This window comes from Rhinatrema bivittatum, chromosome 8, assembly GCF_901001135.1.
Source record: "Rhinatrema bivittatum chromosome 8, aRhiBiv1.1, whole genome shotgun sequence".
Classification (NCBI taxonomy): domain Eukaryota; kingdom Metazoa; phylum Chordata; class Amphibia; order Gymnophiona; family Rhinatrematidae; genus Rhinatrema; species Rhinatrema bivittatum.
Window position 1 is genome coordinate 265,422,178 of NC_042622.1, and position 15,880 is coordinate 265,438,057.

Consider the following 15,880-nt stretch of genomic DNA (forward strand, 5'->3'; position numbering starts at 1 on the left):
AGGAGGGGTCTCAGTGACAGTGAGAATAACAGAGAGGGGATTAGAGCCTGTGAATGTTAGGAGGGGTCTCAGTGACAGTAAGAATGACAGAGAGGGGATTAGAGCCTGTGGATGTGAGGAGGGGTCTCAGTGACAGTGAGAATGACAGAGAGGGGATTAGAGCCTGTGGATGTGAGGAGGGGTCTCAGTGACAGTGAGAATGACAGAGAGGGGATTAGAGCCTGTGGATGTGAGGAGGGGTCTCAGTGACAGTAAGAATGACAGAGAGGGGATTAGAGCCTGTGAATGTGAGGAGGGGTCTCAGTGACACATGAGAGTGACAGAGAGGCAAATAGAGCCTGTGAATGTGAGAAGGGATCTCAGTGACACATGAGAGTGACAGAGAGGGGATTAGACCCTGGGGATGTGAGGAGGGGTCTCAGTGACACATGAGAGTGACAGAAAGCGGATTAGAGTCTGTGAATGTGAGGAGGAGTCTAGTGGCACATGAGTGACAGAGAGGGGATTAGAGTCTGTGAATGTGAGGAGGAGTCTAGTGGCACATGAGTGACAGAGTGGGGATTAGGGCCTGTGAATGTGAGGAGGGATCTCAGTGACACATGAGAGTGACAGAGGGGATTAGAGCTTGTGAATGTGAGGAGGGGTCTCAGAGACAGAATGACAGAGAGGGGATTAACGCCTGTGGACATGAGGAGGGGTCTCAGTGATACATGACTGTGCCAGAGATGGCATTAGAGCCTGCAAATGTGAGAAGGGGGTCTTAGTGGCACACGAGTGCCTGAGATGGGATTAGAACCTGTGAATTTGAGGAGGGGTCTCAGTGACACGTGAGAGTGACAGAGAGGGGATTAGAGCCTATAAATGTGAGGAGGTGTCTCAGTGACAGTGAGAATGACAGAGAGGGGATTAGAGCCTGTGGATGTGAGGAGTGGTCTCAGTGACAGTGAGAATGACAGAGAGGGGATTAGAGCCTGTGGATGTGAGGAGGGGTCTCAGTGACAGTGAGAATGACAGAGAGGGGATTAGAGCCTGTGGATGTGAGGAGGGGTCTCAGCGACAGTGAGAATGACAGAGAGGGGATTAGATCCTGTAAATGTGAGGAGGGGTCTCAGTGACAGTGAGAATGACAGAGAGGGGATTAGAGCCTGTGGATGTGAGGAGGGGTCTCAGTGACAGTGAGAATGACAGAGAGGGGATTAGAGCCTGTTGATGTGAGGAGGGGTCTCAGTGACAGTGAGAATGACAGAGAGGGGATTAGAGCCTGTGAATGTGAGGAGGGGTCTCAGTGACACATGAGAGTGACAGAGAGGCAATTGAGCCTGTGAATGTAAGAAGGGGTCTCAGTGACACATGAGAGTGACAGAGAGGGGATTAGCCTGTGAATGTGAGAAGGGATCTCAGTGACACATGAGAGTGACAGAGATGGGATTAGAGCCTGTGAATGTGAGGAGGAGTCTAGTGGCACATGAGTGACAGAGAGGGGATTAGAGCCTGTGAATGTGAGAAGGGATCTCAGTGACACATGAGAGTGACAGAGAGGGGATTAGACCCTGGGGATGTGAGGAGGGATCTCAGTGACACATGAGAATGACAGAGAGGGGATTAGAGCCTGTGAATGTGAGGAGGGATCTCAGTGACACATGAGAGTGTCAGAGAGGGGATTAGAGCCTGTGAATGTGAGGAGGAGTCTCAGTGACAGTGAGAATAACAGAGAGGGGATTAGAGCCTGTGGATGTGAGGAGGGATCTCAGTGACAGTGAGAATGACAGAGAGGGGATTAGAGCCTGTGGATGTGAGGAGTGGTCTCAGTGACAATGAGAATGACAGAGGGGATTAGAGCCTGTGGATATGAGGAGGGGTCTCAGTGACAGTGAGAATAACAGAGAGGGGATTAGAGCCTCTGAATGTTAGGAGGGGTCTCAGTGACAGTAAGAATGACAGAGAGGGGATTAGAGCCTGTGGATGTGAGGAGGGGTCTCAGTGACAGTGAGAATGACAGAGAGGGGATTAGAGCCTGTGGATGTGAGGAGGGGTCTCAGTGACAGTGAGAATGACAGAGAGGGGATTAGAGCCTGTGGATGTGAGGAGGGGTCTCAGTGACAGTATGAATGACAGAGAGGGGATTAGAGCCTGTGAATGTGAGGAGGGGTCTCAGTGACACATGAGAGTGACAGAGAGGCAAATAGAGCCTGTGAATGTAAGAAGGGGTCTCAGTGACACATGAGAGTGACAGAGGGGATTAGAGCTTGTGAATGTGAGGAGGGGTCTCAGAGACAGAATGACAGAGAGGGGATTAACGCCTGTGGACATGAGGAGGGGTCTCAGTGATACATGACTGTGCCAGAGATGGCATTAGAGCCTGCAAATGTGAGAAGGGGGTCTTAGTGGCACACGAGTGCCTGAGATGGGATTAGAACCTGTGAATTTGAGGAGGGGTCTCAGTGACACGTGAGAGTGACAGAGAGGGGATTAGAGCCTATAAATGTGAGGAGGTGTCTCAGTGACAGTGAGAATGACAGAGAGGGGATTAGAGCCTGTGGATGTGAGGAGTGGTCTCAGTGACAGTGAGAATGACAGAGAGGGGATTAGAGCCTGTGGATGTGAGGAGGGGTCTCAGTGACAGTGAGAATGACAGAGAGGGGATTAGAGCCTGTGGATGTGAGGAGGGGTCTCAGCGACAGTGAGAATGACAGAGAGGGGATTAGATCCTGTAAATGTGAGGAGGGGTCTCAGTGACAGTGAGAATGACAGAGAGGGGATTAGAGCCTGTGGATGTGAGGAGGGGTCTCAGTGACAGTGAGAATGACAGAGAGGGGATTAGAGCCTGTTGATGTGAGGAGGGGTCTCAGTGACAGTGAGAATGACAGAGAGGGGATTAGAGCCTGTGAATGTGAGGAGGGGTCTCAGTGACACATGAGAGTGACAGAGAGGCAATTGAGCCTGTGAATGTAAGAAGGGGTCTCAGTGACACATGAGAGTGACAGAGAGGGGATTAGCCTGTGAATGTGAGAAGGGATCTCAGTGACACATGAGAGTGACAGAGATGGGATTAGAGCCTGTGAATGTGAGGAGGAGTCTAGTGGCACATGAGTGACAGAGAGGGGATTAGAGCCTGTGAATGTGAGAAGGGATCTCAGTGACACATGAGAGTGACAGAGAGGGGATTAGACCCTGGGGATGTGAGGAGGGATCTCAGTGACATATGAGAATGACAGAGAGGGGATTAGAGCCTGTGAATGTGAGGAGGGATCTCAGTGACACATGAGAGTGTCAGAGAGGGGATTAGAGCCTGTGAATGTGAGGAGGAGTCTCAGTGACAGTGAGAATAACAGAGAGGGGATTAGAGCCTGTGGATGTGAGGAGGGATCTCAGTGACAGTGAGAATGACAGAGAGGGGATTAGAGCCTGTGGATGTGAGGAGTGGTCTCAGTGACAATGAGAATGACAGAGAGGGGATTAGAGCCTGTGGATGTGAGGAGGGGTCTCAGTGACAGTGAGAATGACAGAGAGGGGATTAGAGCCTGTGGATGTGAGGAGGGGTCTCAGCGACAGTGAGAATGACAGAGAGGGGATTAGATCCTGTAAATGTGAGGAGGGGTCTCAGTGAAGGTGAGAATGACAGAGAGGGGATTAGAGCCTGTGGATGTGAGGAGGGGTCTCAGTGACAGTGAGAATGACAGAGAGGGGATTAGAGCCTGTTGATGTGAGGAGGGGTCTCAGTGACAGTGAGAATGACAGAGAGGGGATTAGAGCCTGTGAATGTGAGGAGGGGTCTCAGTGACACATGAGAGTGACAGAGAGGCAATTGAGCCTGTGAATGTAAGAAGGGGTCTCAGTGACACATGAGAGTGACAGAGAGGGGATTAGCCTGTGAATGTGAGAAGGGATCTCAGTGACACATGAGAGTGACAGAGATGGGATTAGAGCCTGTGAATGTGAGGAGGAGTCTAGTGGCACATGAGTGACAGAGAGGGGATTAGAGCCTGTGAATGTGAGAAGGGATCTCAGTGACACATGAGAGTGACAGAGAGGGGATTAGACCCTGGGGATGTGAGGAGGGATCTCAGTGACACATGAGAATGACAGAGAGGGGATTAGAGCCTGTGAATGTGAGGAGGGATCTCAGTGACACATGAGAGTGTCAGAGAGGGGATTAGAGCCTGTGAATGTGAGGAGGAGTCTCAGTGACAGTGAGAATAACAGAGAGGGGATTAGAGCCTGTGGATGTGAGGAGGGATCTCAGTGACAGTGAGAATGACAGAGAGGGGATTAGAGCCTGTGGATGTGAGGAGTGGTCTCAGTGACAATGAGAATGACAGAGAGGGGATTAGAGCCTGTGGATATGAGGAGGGGTCTCAGTGACAGTGAGAATAACAGAGAGGGGATTAGAGCCTGTGAATGTTAGGAGGGGTCTCAGTGACAGTAAGAATGACAGAGAGGGGATTAGAGCCTGTGGATGTGAGGAGGGGTCTCAGTGACAGTGAGAATGACAGAGAGGGGATTAGAGCCTGTGGATGTGAGGAGGGGTCTCAGTGACAGTGAGAATGACAGAGAGGGGATTAGAGCCTGTGGATGTGAGGAGGGGTCTCAGTGACAGTATGAATGACAGAGAGGGGATTAGAGCCTGTGAATGTGAGGAGGGGTCTCAGTGACACATGAGAGTGACAGAGAGGCAAATAGAGCCTGTGAATGTAAGAAGGGGTCTCAGTGACACATGAGAGTGACAGAGAGGGGATTAGAGCCTGTGAATGTGAGAAGGGATCTCAGTGACACATGAGAGTGACAGAGAGGGGATTAGACCCTGGGGATGTGAGGAGGGGTCTCAGTGACACATGAGAGTGACAGAGAGGGGATTAGAGTCTGTGAATGTGAGGAGGAGTCTAGTGGCACATGAGTGACAGAGTGGGGCTTAGGGCCTGTGAATGTGAGGAGGGATCTCAGTGACACATGAGAGTGACAGAGGGGATTAGAGCTTGTGAATGTGAGGAGGGGTCTCAGTGACAGAATGACAGAGAGGGGATTAGCGCCTGTGGACATGAGGAGGGGTCACAGTGATACATGACTGTGCCAGAGATGGCATTAGAGCCTGCAAATGTGAGAAGGGGGTCTTAGTGGCACACGAGTGCCTGAGATGGGATTAGAACCTGTGAATTTGAGGAGGGGTCTCAGTGACACGTGAGAGTGACAGAGAGGGGATTAGAGCCTATAAATGTGAGGAGGTGTCTCAGTGACAGTGAGAATGACAGAGAGGGGATTAGAGCCTGTGGATGTGAGGAGGGGTCTCAGTGACAGTGAGAATGACAGAGAGGGGATTAGAGCCTGTGGATGTGAGGAGGGGTCTCAGTGACAGTGAGAATGACAGAGAGGGGATTAGAGCCTATAAATGTGAGGAGGTGTCTCAGTGACACGTGAGAGTGACAGAGAGGGGATTAGAGCCTATAAATGTGAGGAGGTGTCTCAGTGACAGTGAGAATGACAGAGAGGGGATTAGAGCCTGTCGATGTGAGGAGGGGTCTCAGTGACAGTGAGAATGACAGAGAGGGGATTAGAGCCTGTGAATGTGAGGAGGAGTCTCAGTGACAGTGAGAATGACAGAGAGGGGATTAGAGCCTGTGAGTGTGAGGAGAGGTCTCAGTGACACATGAGAGTGACAGAGAGGGGATTAGAGCCTGTGCATGTGAGGAGGGGTCTCAGTGACACATGAGAATGACAGAGAGGGGATTAGAGCCTGTGAATGTGAGGAGGGATCTCAGTGACACATGAGAGTGTCAGAGAGGGGATTGTAACAAGGGGTCTCAGTGACACATGAGAGTGACAGAGGGGATTAGAGCCTGTGAATGTGAGGAGGAGTCTCAGTGACAGTGAGAATGACAGAGAGGGGATTAGATCCTGTGAATGTTAGGAGGGGTCTCAGTGACAGTAAGAATGACAAGAGAGGGGATTAGAGCCTGTGGATGTGAGGAGGGGTCTCAGTGACAATGAGAATGACAGAGAGGGGATTAGAGCCTGTGGATATGAGGAGGGGTCTCAGTGACAGTGAGAATAACAGAGAGGGGATTAGAGCCTGTGAATGTTAGGAGGGGTCTCAGTGACAGTAAGAATGACAGAGAGGGGATTAGAGCCTGTGGATGTGAGGAGGGGTCTCAGTGACAGTGAGAATGACAGAGAGGGGATTAGAGCCTGTGGATGTGAGGAGGGGTCTCAGTGACAGTGAGAATGACAGAGAGGGGATTAGAGCCTGTGGATGTGAGGAGGGGTCTCAGTGACAGTATGAATGACAGAGAGGGGATTAGAGCCTGTGAATGTGAGGAGGGGTCTCAGTGACACATGAGAGTGACAGAGAGGCAAATAGAGCCTGTGAATGTAAGAAGGGGTCTCAGTGACACATGAGAGTGACAGAGAGGGGATTAGAGCCTGTGAATGTGAGAAGGGATCTCAGTGACACATGAGAGTGACAGAGAGGGGATTAGACCCTGGGGATGTGAGGAGGGGTCTCAGTGACACATGAGAGTGACAGAGAGGGGATTAGAGTCTGTGAATGTGAGGAGGAGTCTAGTGGCACATGAGAGTGACAGAGTGGGGATTAGGGCCTGTGAATGTGAGGAGGGATCTCAGTGACACATGAGAGTGACAGAGGGGATTAGAGCTTGTGAATGTGAGGAGGGGTCTCAGTGACAGAATGACAGAGAGGGGATTAGCGCCTGTGGACATGAGGAGGGGTCACAGTGATACATGACTGTGCCAGAGATGGCATTAGAGCCTGCAAATGTGAGAAGGGGGTCTTAGTGGCACACGAGTGCCTGAGATGGGGATTAGAACCTGTGAATTTGAGGAGGGGTCTCAGTGACACGTGAGAGTGACAGAGAGGGGATTAGAGCCTATAAATGTGAGGAGGTGTCTCAGTGACAGTGAGAATGACAGAGAGGGGATTAGAGCCTGTCGATGTGAGGAGTGGTCTCAGTGACAGTGAGAATGACAGAGAGGGGATTAGAGCCTGTGAATGTGAGGAGGGGTCTCAGTGACAGTGAGAATGACAGAGAGGGGATTAGAGCCTGTGGATGTGAGGAGTGGTCTCAGTGAAAGTGAGAATGACAGAGAGGGGATTAGAGCCTGTGAATGTGAGGAGGAGTCTCAGTGACAGTGAGAATGACAGAGAGGGGATTAGAGCCTGTGAATGTGAGGAGAGGTCTCAGTGACACATGAGAGTGACAGAGAGGGGATTAGAGCCTGTGCATGTGAGGAGGGGTCTCAGTGACACATGAGAATGACAGAGAGGGGATTAGAGCCTGTGAATGTGAGGAGGGATCTCAGTGACACATGAGAGTGTCAGAGAGGGGATTAGAGCCTGTGAATGTGAGGAACTGTCTCAGTGACACATGAGAGTGACAGAGGGGATTAGAGCCTGTGAATGTGAGGAGGAGTCTCAGTGACAGTGAGAATGACAGAGAGGAGATTAGAGCCTGTGGATGTGAGGGGTCTCAGTGACAGTGAGAATGACAGAGAGGGGATTAGAGCCTGTGGATGTGAGGAGTGGTCTCAGTGACAGTGAGAATGACAGAGAGGGGATTAGAGCCTGTGGATGTGAGGAGGGGTCTCAGTGACAGTGAGAATGACAGAGAGGGGATTAGAGCCTGTGGATGTGAGGAGGGGTCTCAGTGACAGTGAGAATGACAGAGAGGGGATTAGAGCCTGTGGATTTGAGGAGGGATCTCAGTGACAGTGAGAATGACAGAGAGGGGATTAGAGCCTGTGAATGTGAGGAGGGGTCTCAGTGACAGTAAGAATGACAGAGAGGGGATTAGAGCCTGTGGATGTGAGGAAGGGTGACAGTGAGAATGACAGAGAGGGGATTAGAGCCTGTGGATGTGAGGAGGGGTCTCAGTGACACATGAGAGTGACAGAGAGGCAAATAGAGCCTGTGAATGTGAGAAGGGATCTCAGTGACACCTGAGAGTGACAGAGAGGGGATTAGACCCTGGGGATGTGAGGAGGGGTCTCAGTGACACGAGAGTGACAGAAAGCGGATTAGAGTCTGTGAATGTGAGGAGGAGTCTAGTGGCACATGTGTGACAGAGTGGGGATTAGTGCCTGTGAATGTGAGGAGGGATCTCAGTGACACATGAGAGGGACAGAGAGGGGATTAGAGCTTGTGAATGTGAGGAGGGGTCTCAGTGACAGAATGACAGAGAGGGGATTAGCACCTGTGGACATGAGGAGGGGTCTCAGTGATACATGACTGTGCCAGAGATGGAATTAGAGCCTGCAAATGTGAGAAGGGGGTCTTCGTGGCACACGAGTGCCTGAGATGGGATTAGAACCTGTGAATTTGAGGACGGGTCTCAGTGACACGTGAGAGTGACAGAGAGGGGATTAGAGCCTATAAATGTGAGGCGGTGTCTCAGTGACAGTGAGAATGACAGAGAGGGGATTAGAGCTTGTCGATGTGAGGAGTGGTCTCAGTGACAGTGAGAATGACAGAGAGGGGATTAGAGCCTGTGAATGTGAGGAGGAGTCTCAGTGACAGTGAGAATGACAGAGAGGGGATTAGAGCCTGTGAATGTGAGGAGGGGTCTCAGTGACAGTGAGAATGACAGAGAGGGGATTAGAGCCTGTGAATGTGAGGAGGGGTCTCAGTGACAGTGAGAATGACAGAGAGGGGATTAGAGCTTGTCGATGTGAGGAGTGGTCTCAGTGACAGTGAGAATGACAGAGAGGGGATTAGAGCCTGTGAATGTGAGGAGGAGTCTCAGTGACAGTGAGAATGACAGAGAGGGGATTAGAGCCTGTGAATGTGAGGAGGGGTCTCAGTGACACATGAGAGTGACAGGGAGGGGATTAGAGATTGTGAATTTAAGTAATTGTATTAACGTCTAATCTTAGATTATAAACTCTCTGGAGCAGGCGCTGATTGGAACTCATGGTAAGGGTCCCTGATTTAGGCTGTCTTGTTGCTGTTATCTAAAAAGTCTAGGAATCCCCTTATTGCATCGGGCGCTAGTCCAGCTCATTCAGAACGCGCGTAAACCCCTGCGCTTGGCTGGGCGCGCTTCATTGCCTCGGTGCGAGCTTCTCCTCCCGTGCGTATCCTTGGGCAGGTGGTGGGAGGATACGTGAGGGCCGTGCAGCCATTTCTTCTAGGATCTCGGGGCGGTGTTTGAGCTGAGCTGAGGAAAAGTGCAGTGAGCCAGGAGGGAGGCACAGACACAGCTTTCGGGATGTTTTTTCGTTCGCATAAACAAGGTTAGGACTGAGCGAGCTGAGATCAGGAAAGCCAGGGTTTAAGATTTAAAAGTCACCTTTAACCCAGATCTGATTGTGGCGAAAAGGCAGAGGCAGAATAAAACCAGTTTACTGCACTTTCACTTTCACTGTCACTGTGGGAGCAGCAGATTTCAGGGAAAGTTTCCTTGTATTTTGTGCTGTAAAAGTCTGCAGAAGAGCGGGCGACTGAAGTCCCGGTGTTCGGAAGATTTTGAGGTTTATAAATCCAGATTTCCAAATACCTTCCTGCAATAAGAAGGAGAGGAAGTGAGACTGGCAAAGTCCTAGAAGAACTGCCTGAGACCTCAGAGATTCTCTCACTGGGAAGATTGAGCACGAGAGGTAAGAGACCCCCAAACTCCCCGATCCCTCGCCCAGGAGCCCCTCAGTAGAGCTGTAAAAGGGGAGGGGTTTTGCTGCTGGGAGTGACTGGGTGTGTGCTGAGTGTGAGAGTGCCCTGTGGTGCAGAGGGAGGAGAGAGTCTCCCCTCTGATTAATTCTTACCTCAGGACTGACAGAGTTTTATTAATAATGCATAGATTGTCATTTTAACGAAGATTTTGTGAAGTTAATATACATTTCCATTACCAAGTCTGAATATAAATCTGTTACTTATAAAACCAGCCATGCCCAGAACAGAAACACTGAATACTGGACTCTATAATTCTGGTACTGAAACCCAATGCACCTCCCTCCTGCCCTGCAGCACCCCCAGCTATTCCAGGACTGAGACCCTCACAGAGGCAGCTCTGCCAATGCACCTCACTCCTGCGCTGCAGCACCCCCTGCTATTCAAGTACTGAGACCTTCACACACAGCTCTGCCAATGCACCTCACTCCCGTCCTGCAGTATCCCCTGCTATTCAAGTACTGAGACCCTCACACATGCAGCTCTGCCAATGCACCTCACTCCTGCGCTGCAGCACCCCCTGCTATTCAAGTACTGAGACCCTCACACACGCAGCTCTGCCAATGCACCTCACTCCTGCCCTGCAGTATCCCCTGCTATTCCAGTAGTGAGACCCTCACACACGCAGCTCTGCCAATGCACCTCACTCCTGCCCTGCAGTATCCCCTGCTATTCAAGTACTGAGACCCTCACACATGCAGCTCTGCCAATGCACCTCACTCCTGCGCTGCAGCACCCCCTGCTATTCAAGTACTGAGACCCTCACACATGCAGCTCTGCCAATGCACCTCACTCCTGCGCTGCAGCACCCCCTGCTATTCAAGTACTGAGACCCTCACACATACAGCTCTACCAATGCACCTCACTCCTGCGCTGCAGCACCCCCTGCTATTCCAGGACTGAGACCCTCACACGGCTCTGCCAATGCACCTCACTCCTGCGCTGCAGCACCCCCTGCTATTCAAGTACTGAGACCCTCACACACAGCTCTGCTAATGCACCTCACTCCCGTCCTGCAGTATCCCCTGCTATTCCAGGACTGAGACCCTCACACGGCTCTGCCAATGCACCTCACTCCTGCCCTGCAGTATCCCCTGCTATTCAAGTACTGAGACCCTCACACACAGCTCTGCTAATGCACCTCACTCCCGTCCTGCAGTATCCCCTGCTATTCCAGGACTGAGACCCTCACACACGCAGCTCTGCCAATGCACCTCACTCCTGCGCTGCAGCACCCCCTGCTATTCTAGTACTGAGACCTAGGGATGTGCAGAGCAAAATTTTATGTTCATATTTTTTATGTCCGAAAGGGGGTCCCACTTGCGGCCAATATGGACATAAAAAAAATCCAATGAGTTGGGTATATGTACATATGTGCAAAAAAAAAATTTAAACCCCCTCACCCTCCTTAATCCCCCCCCAGACTTACCACAACTCCCTGGTGATCGAGCGAGGAGTGAGGACGTCATTTCTGCAATCCTTGGCGAGAAGCATGTGACATCGGTGGCACGTCGAGTGACGCGGCGTCACGTGATTGCCGGCGAGTTCGCGTCGGACGGCTCGTTCGGCCCAAAAAGAACTTTTGGCCAGCTTGAGGGGGTCAGGAGGCCCCCCCAAGCTGGCCAAAAGTTCTTTTTGGGCCGAACGAGCCGACCGGCGCGAACGAGCCGGGAATCACGTGGCGCCGCGTCACTCAGAAGTGACGTCACGTGATTCCCGGCAAGTTCGCGCCGGACGGCTCGTTCGGCCCAAAAAGAACTTTTGGCCAGCTTGAGGGGGTCAGGAGGCCCCCCCAAGCTGGCCAAAAGTTCTTTTTGGGCCGAACGAGCCGTCCGGCGCGAACGAGCCGGGAATCACGTGATGCCGACGTCACGTGATTCCCGGCTCGTTCGCGCCGGACGGCTCGTTCGGCCCAAAAAGAACTTTTGGCCAGCCTGGGGGGGCCTCCTGACCCCCCCAAGCTGGCCAAAAGTTCTTTTTGGGCCGAACGAGCCGTCCGGCGCGAACTTGCCGGGAATCACGTGACGTCGCGTCTGAGTGACGCGGCGCCACGTGATTCCCGGCTCGTTCGCGCCGGACGGCTCGTTCGGCCCAAAAAGAACTTTTGGCCAGCTTGGGGGGGCCTCCTGACCCCCTCAAGCTGGCCAAAAGTTCTTTTTGGGCCGAACGAGCCGTCCGGCGCGAACGAGCCGGGAATCACGTGACGCCGGCGTCACTCGACGTGCCGCCGACATCACATGCTTCTCGCCAAGGATTGCAGAAATGGCGTCCTCACTCCTCGCTCCATCACCAGGGAGTTGTGGTAAGTCGGGGGGGGGGGATTAAGGAGGGTGAGGGGGTTTATATTTTTATTTTGGCTCAACAATCGCGATTTCCCACATATCGAACATATCTATGTTCGATATGTGGGAAATCCGATCGTTTATGTCGAATCAATTTTTTAAGTAAAAAAAAAATATGAGTTGCGTTTTACTAATGCGGTCAATCCGAATGCACACCCCTACTGAGACCTTCACACACAGCTCTGCCAATGCACCTCACTCCCGTCCTGCAGTATCCCCTGCTATTCCAGTAGTGAGACCCTCACACACACAGCTCTGCCAATGCACCTCACTCCCGTCCTGCAGTATCCCCTGCTATTCCAGGACCGAGACCCTCACACACGCAGCTCTGCCAATGCACCTCACTCCTGCCCTGCAGTATCCCCTGCTATTCCAGGACTGAGACCCTCACACACAGCTCTGCCAATGCACCTCACTCCCGTCCTGCAGTATCCCCTGCTATTCCAGGACTGAGACCCTCACACACGCGGCTCTGTCAATGCTCCTCACTCCCGTCCTGCAGTATCCCCTGCTATTCCAGGACTGAGACCCTCACACACGCAGCTCTGCCAATGCACCTCACTCCTGCCCTGCAGTATCCCCTGCTATTCCAGGACTGAGACCCTCACAGAGGCAGCTCTGCCAATGCACCTCACTCCTGCCCTGCAGCACCCCCTGCTATTCCAGGACTGAGACCCTCACACACAGCTCTGCCAATGCACCTCACGCCTGCCCTGCAGCATCTGCCACTATTTATTTATTTATTTAAAAATATTTATATACCGTTTTTTAAAATAAAATTTTATCAAAACGGTTTACAGAGGATTAAAATAAAAGTAAAGAGTGTAAAAGAGTGTAATTAAAAATAAACTAAAGAATAAAAGTATACATAATTTTAATAGAAAATAGCTAGATGGGTACTAGCTTCAAACAAATATTTAAATTAAAGAAATTAGCAGAGGGAGTAGGGGGGGGGGGGGGGAAAGGTAGGAAGAAAAGTGAAAAAGGTTGACCAAATAAGAGAGGTGGAAAATGGGAGTATTGCGGGGGGGGGGGGGGGGAGGGAATGAATGTATCATGGAGATGAAGGTAAATATGGTGGTTAAAGATGAGGAATCTGAGCAGTATGTTTCAAATGGGTAGAGATGAGATAATGAGTGGTTCGGTTTTGGAGGAAGAATGATTGAATGGGACACTGAATGTGAGTTGAAAAAGGTATGTTTTTAGAGATTTTTTAAAGTGGAGGGGATTTGATATTAAACGAAGAGGATTAGGTAATGAATTCCAAAGAGATGGTCTTGCTACTGAGAATGCTCTCTTTCTGGTAATGTCTAATCTGGCCTGTCATGATGATGGGATGTCTAAGAGATTTTGAGTAAGTGATCTTAAATGTCGAGTGGGTTTGTAAATACGGAGTAAAGTGCATAGCCAAGTGGAGGAGGAATTGTAAATTAAACTGTGAATGATTGAGAGTACTTTATATTTTATCCTGTATTTTATGGGTAACCAATGAAGAGATTATAAGGTGGGAGTAATGTGCTTGCGAAGAGGGATGCCAGGTAATAAGCGTGCTGCACTGTTTTGAACTAATTGTAATGAATGAATTGAAGAGTCAGATAGACCTAAATAAAGTGCATTGCAGTAGTCTAAGCCGGAAAAAATTAGAGATTGAAGAACAGTTCTAAAGTCACGGTAGAAAAGGAGAGAATGGAGACGTTTTAGAAGTTGTAGTTTGTAAAATGATTTCTCTGTTAAGGAGGAGATTTGCTGTTTCATGGATAGATCAGTATTTATGACTACTCCCAGATTTGTGGCATGATGTGTTATTGGAATTGATAAACCGTTAATTGTCAAATGAGATGGTGGACCTATGGAAGTGTCAGTAATGGATGTTAGATGTACTAATTCAGTTTTTGATGGGTTCAGTTTCAGACGATTGTGAGATAACCAGGAGTTAATAGTGGATAGGGAGAGTGAGACTAAAGATAGAGTATCAGACCAGGATTATTTATAAGGGACAAGAAATTGAATATCATCTGCATAGATTTTGAATTGTAAATTGAGGGAGGATAAAATATGACATAGAAACATAGAAACATAGAAATGACGGCAGAAGAAGACCGAATGGCCCATCCAGTCTGCCCAGCAAGCCTCACACATTTTTTCTCTCATTCTTATCTGTTACTCTTAGCTCCTTGTTCTATTCCCCTTCCACCCCCACCATTAATGTAGAGAGCAGTGATGGAGCTGCATGCAAGTGAAATATCTAGCTTGATTAGTTAGGGGTAGTAGGGGCAGTAACCGCCGCGATAAGCAAGCTACACCCATGCTTATTTGTTTTACCTAGACTATGTTGTACAGCTCTTGTTGGTTTTTTTTTTCTTCTCCCCTGCCGTTGAAGCAGGGAGCTATGCTGGATATGCATTGAAAGTGAAGTATCAGGCACATTTGGTTGGGGTAGTAACCGCCGTAACAAGCCAGCTACTCCTCGCTTTGTGATTGTGAATCCTTTTTTTTCTTCACCCCTGTCGTTGAAGCTATGCAGGATATGCGTGAAGCATCAGTTTTTTGTTTTTGTTTTGTTTGTTTGTTTTTTCCCCCCTGCCGTTGAAGCAGAGAGCTATGCTGGAAATGCGTGATGTATCAGTCTTTCTCCCATGCCGATGCAGCAGAGAACCATGCTGGATATGCATGGAAAGTGAAGTATCAGGCACATTTGGTTTGGGGTAGTAACTGCCGTAACAAGCCAGCTACTCCCCGCGTTTTGAGTGCGAACCCTTTTTCTTCTCCTTTGCCGTTGTAGCAGAGAGCTCTGCTGGATGTGTGAAGTATCAGTTATTCTTCTCCCCTGTCATTGAAGCAGAGAGCTATGCTGTATATGCATGACATAGAGGAAGAAGATATATATTGAATAGTATGGGAGATAATGAAGAAACTTGAGGGACGCCAGACGGAATTCTGTATGGAGTGGAGGATTGATGGTTAATATTACCTTGTTGAGGGCGATCAGTGAGAGAGGATGAAAACCAATTTAATAATAATTTAATACCAATTAAATTGCTATTCCAGTACTGAGACCCTCACACACAGCTCTGCCAATGCACCTCATTCCTGTCCTGCAGCACTCCCTGCTATTCCAGTACTGAGACCCTCACACACAGCTCTGTCAATGCACCTCACTCCTGCCCTGCAGTATCCCCTGCTATTCCAGTACTGAGACCCTCACACACAGCTCTGCCAATGCACCTCACTCCTGTCCTGCAGCACCTCCTGCTATTCCAGTACTGAGACCCTCACACACAGCTCTGCCCATGCACCTCACTCCTGCCCTGCAGCACCCTCTGCTATTCCAGTACTGAGACCCCCACACACAGCTCTGCCAATGCACCTCACTCCCGTCCTGCAGTATCCCCTGCTATTCCAGGACTGAGACCCTCACACACGCAGCTCTGCCAATGCACCTCACTCCCATCCTGCAGTATCCCCTGCTATTCCAGTACTGAAACCCTCACACACAGCTCTGCCAATGCACCTCACTCCTGCCCTGCAGCACCCCTGGTATTCCAGTACTGAGACCCCCACACACAGCTCTGCCAGTGCACCTCACTCCTGCCCTGCAGCACCCCCTGCTATTCCAGTACTGAGACCCCCACACACAGCTCTACCAATGCTCCTCACTCCGGCCCTGCAGCACCCCCTGCTATTCCAGTACTGAGACTCTCACTCACAGCTCTACCAATGCACCTCACTCCTGCTCTGCAGCACCCCCTGCTATTCCAGCACTGAGACCCTCACATACACAGCTCTGCCAGTGCACCTCACTCCTGTCCTGCAGCATCTCCTGCTATTCCAGTACTGAGACTCTCACTCACAGCTCTACTAATGCACC

At 50.4% G+C, this 15,880-nt stretch overlaps 1 protein-coding gene across 1 annotated transcript in view; it reads left to right on the top strand.

Moving 5' to 3' along the window:
* Positions 1-9,110: 9,110 nt before the first annotated feature.
* LOC115098354 (butyrophilin subfamily 1 member A1-like) overlaps positions 9,111-15,880 on the top strand; it is a 59,462-nt gene continuing 52,692 nt past the window's right edge. Inside the window, exon 1 of the mRNA XM_029614896.1 lies at positions 9,111-9,603. The gene's annotated coding sequence lies outside the window, so the exon portion shown is untranslated. The remainder of the gene's footprint in view (positions 9,604-15,880) is intronic.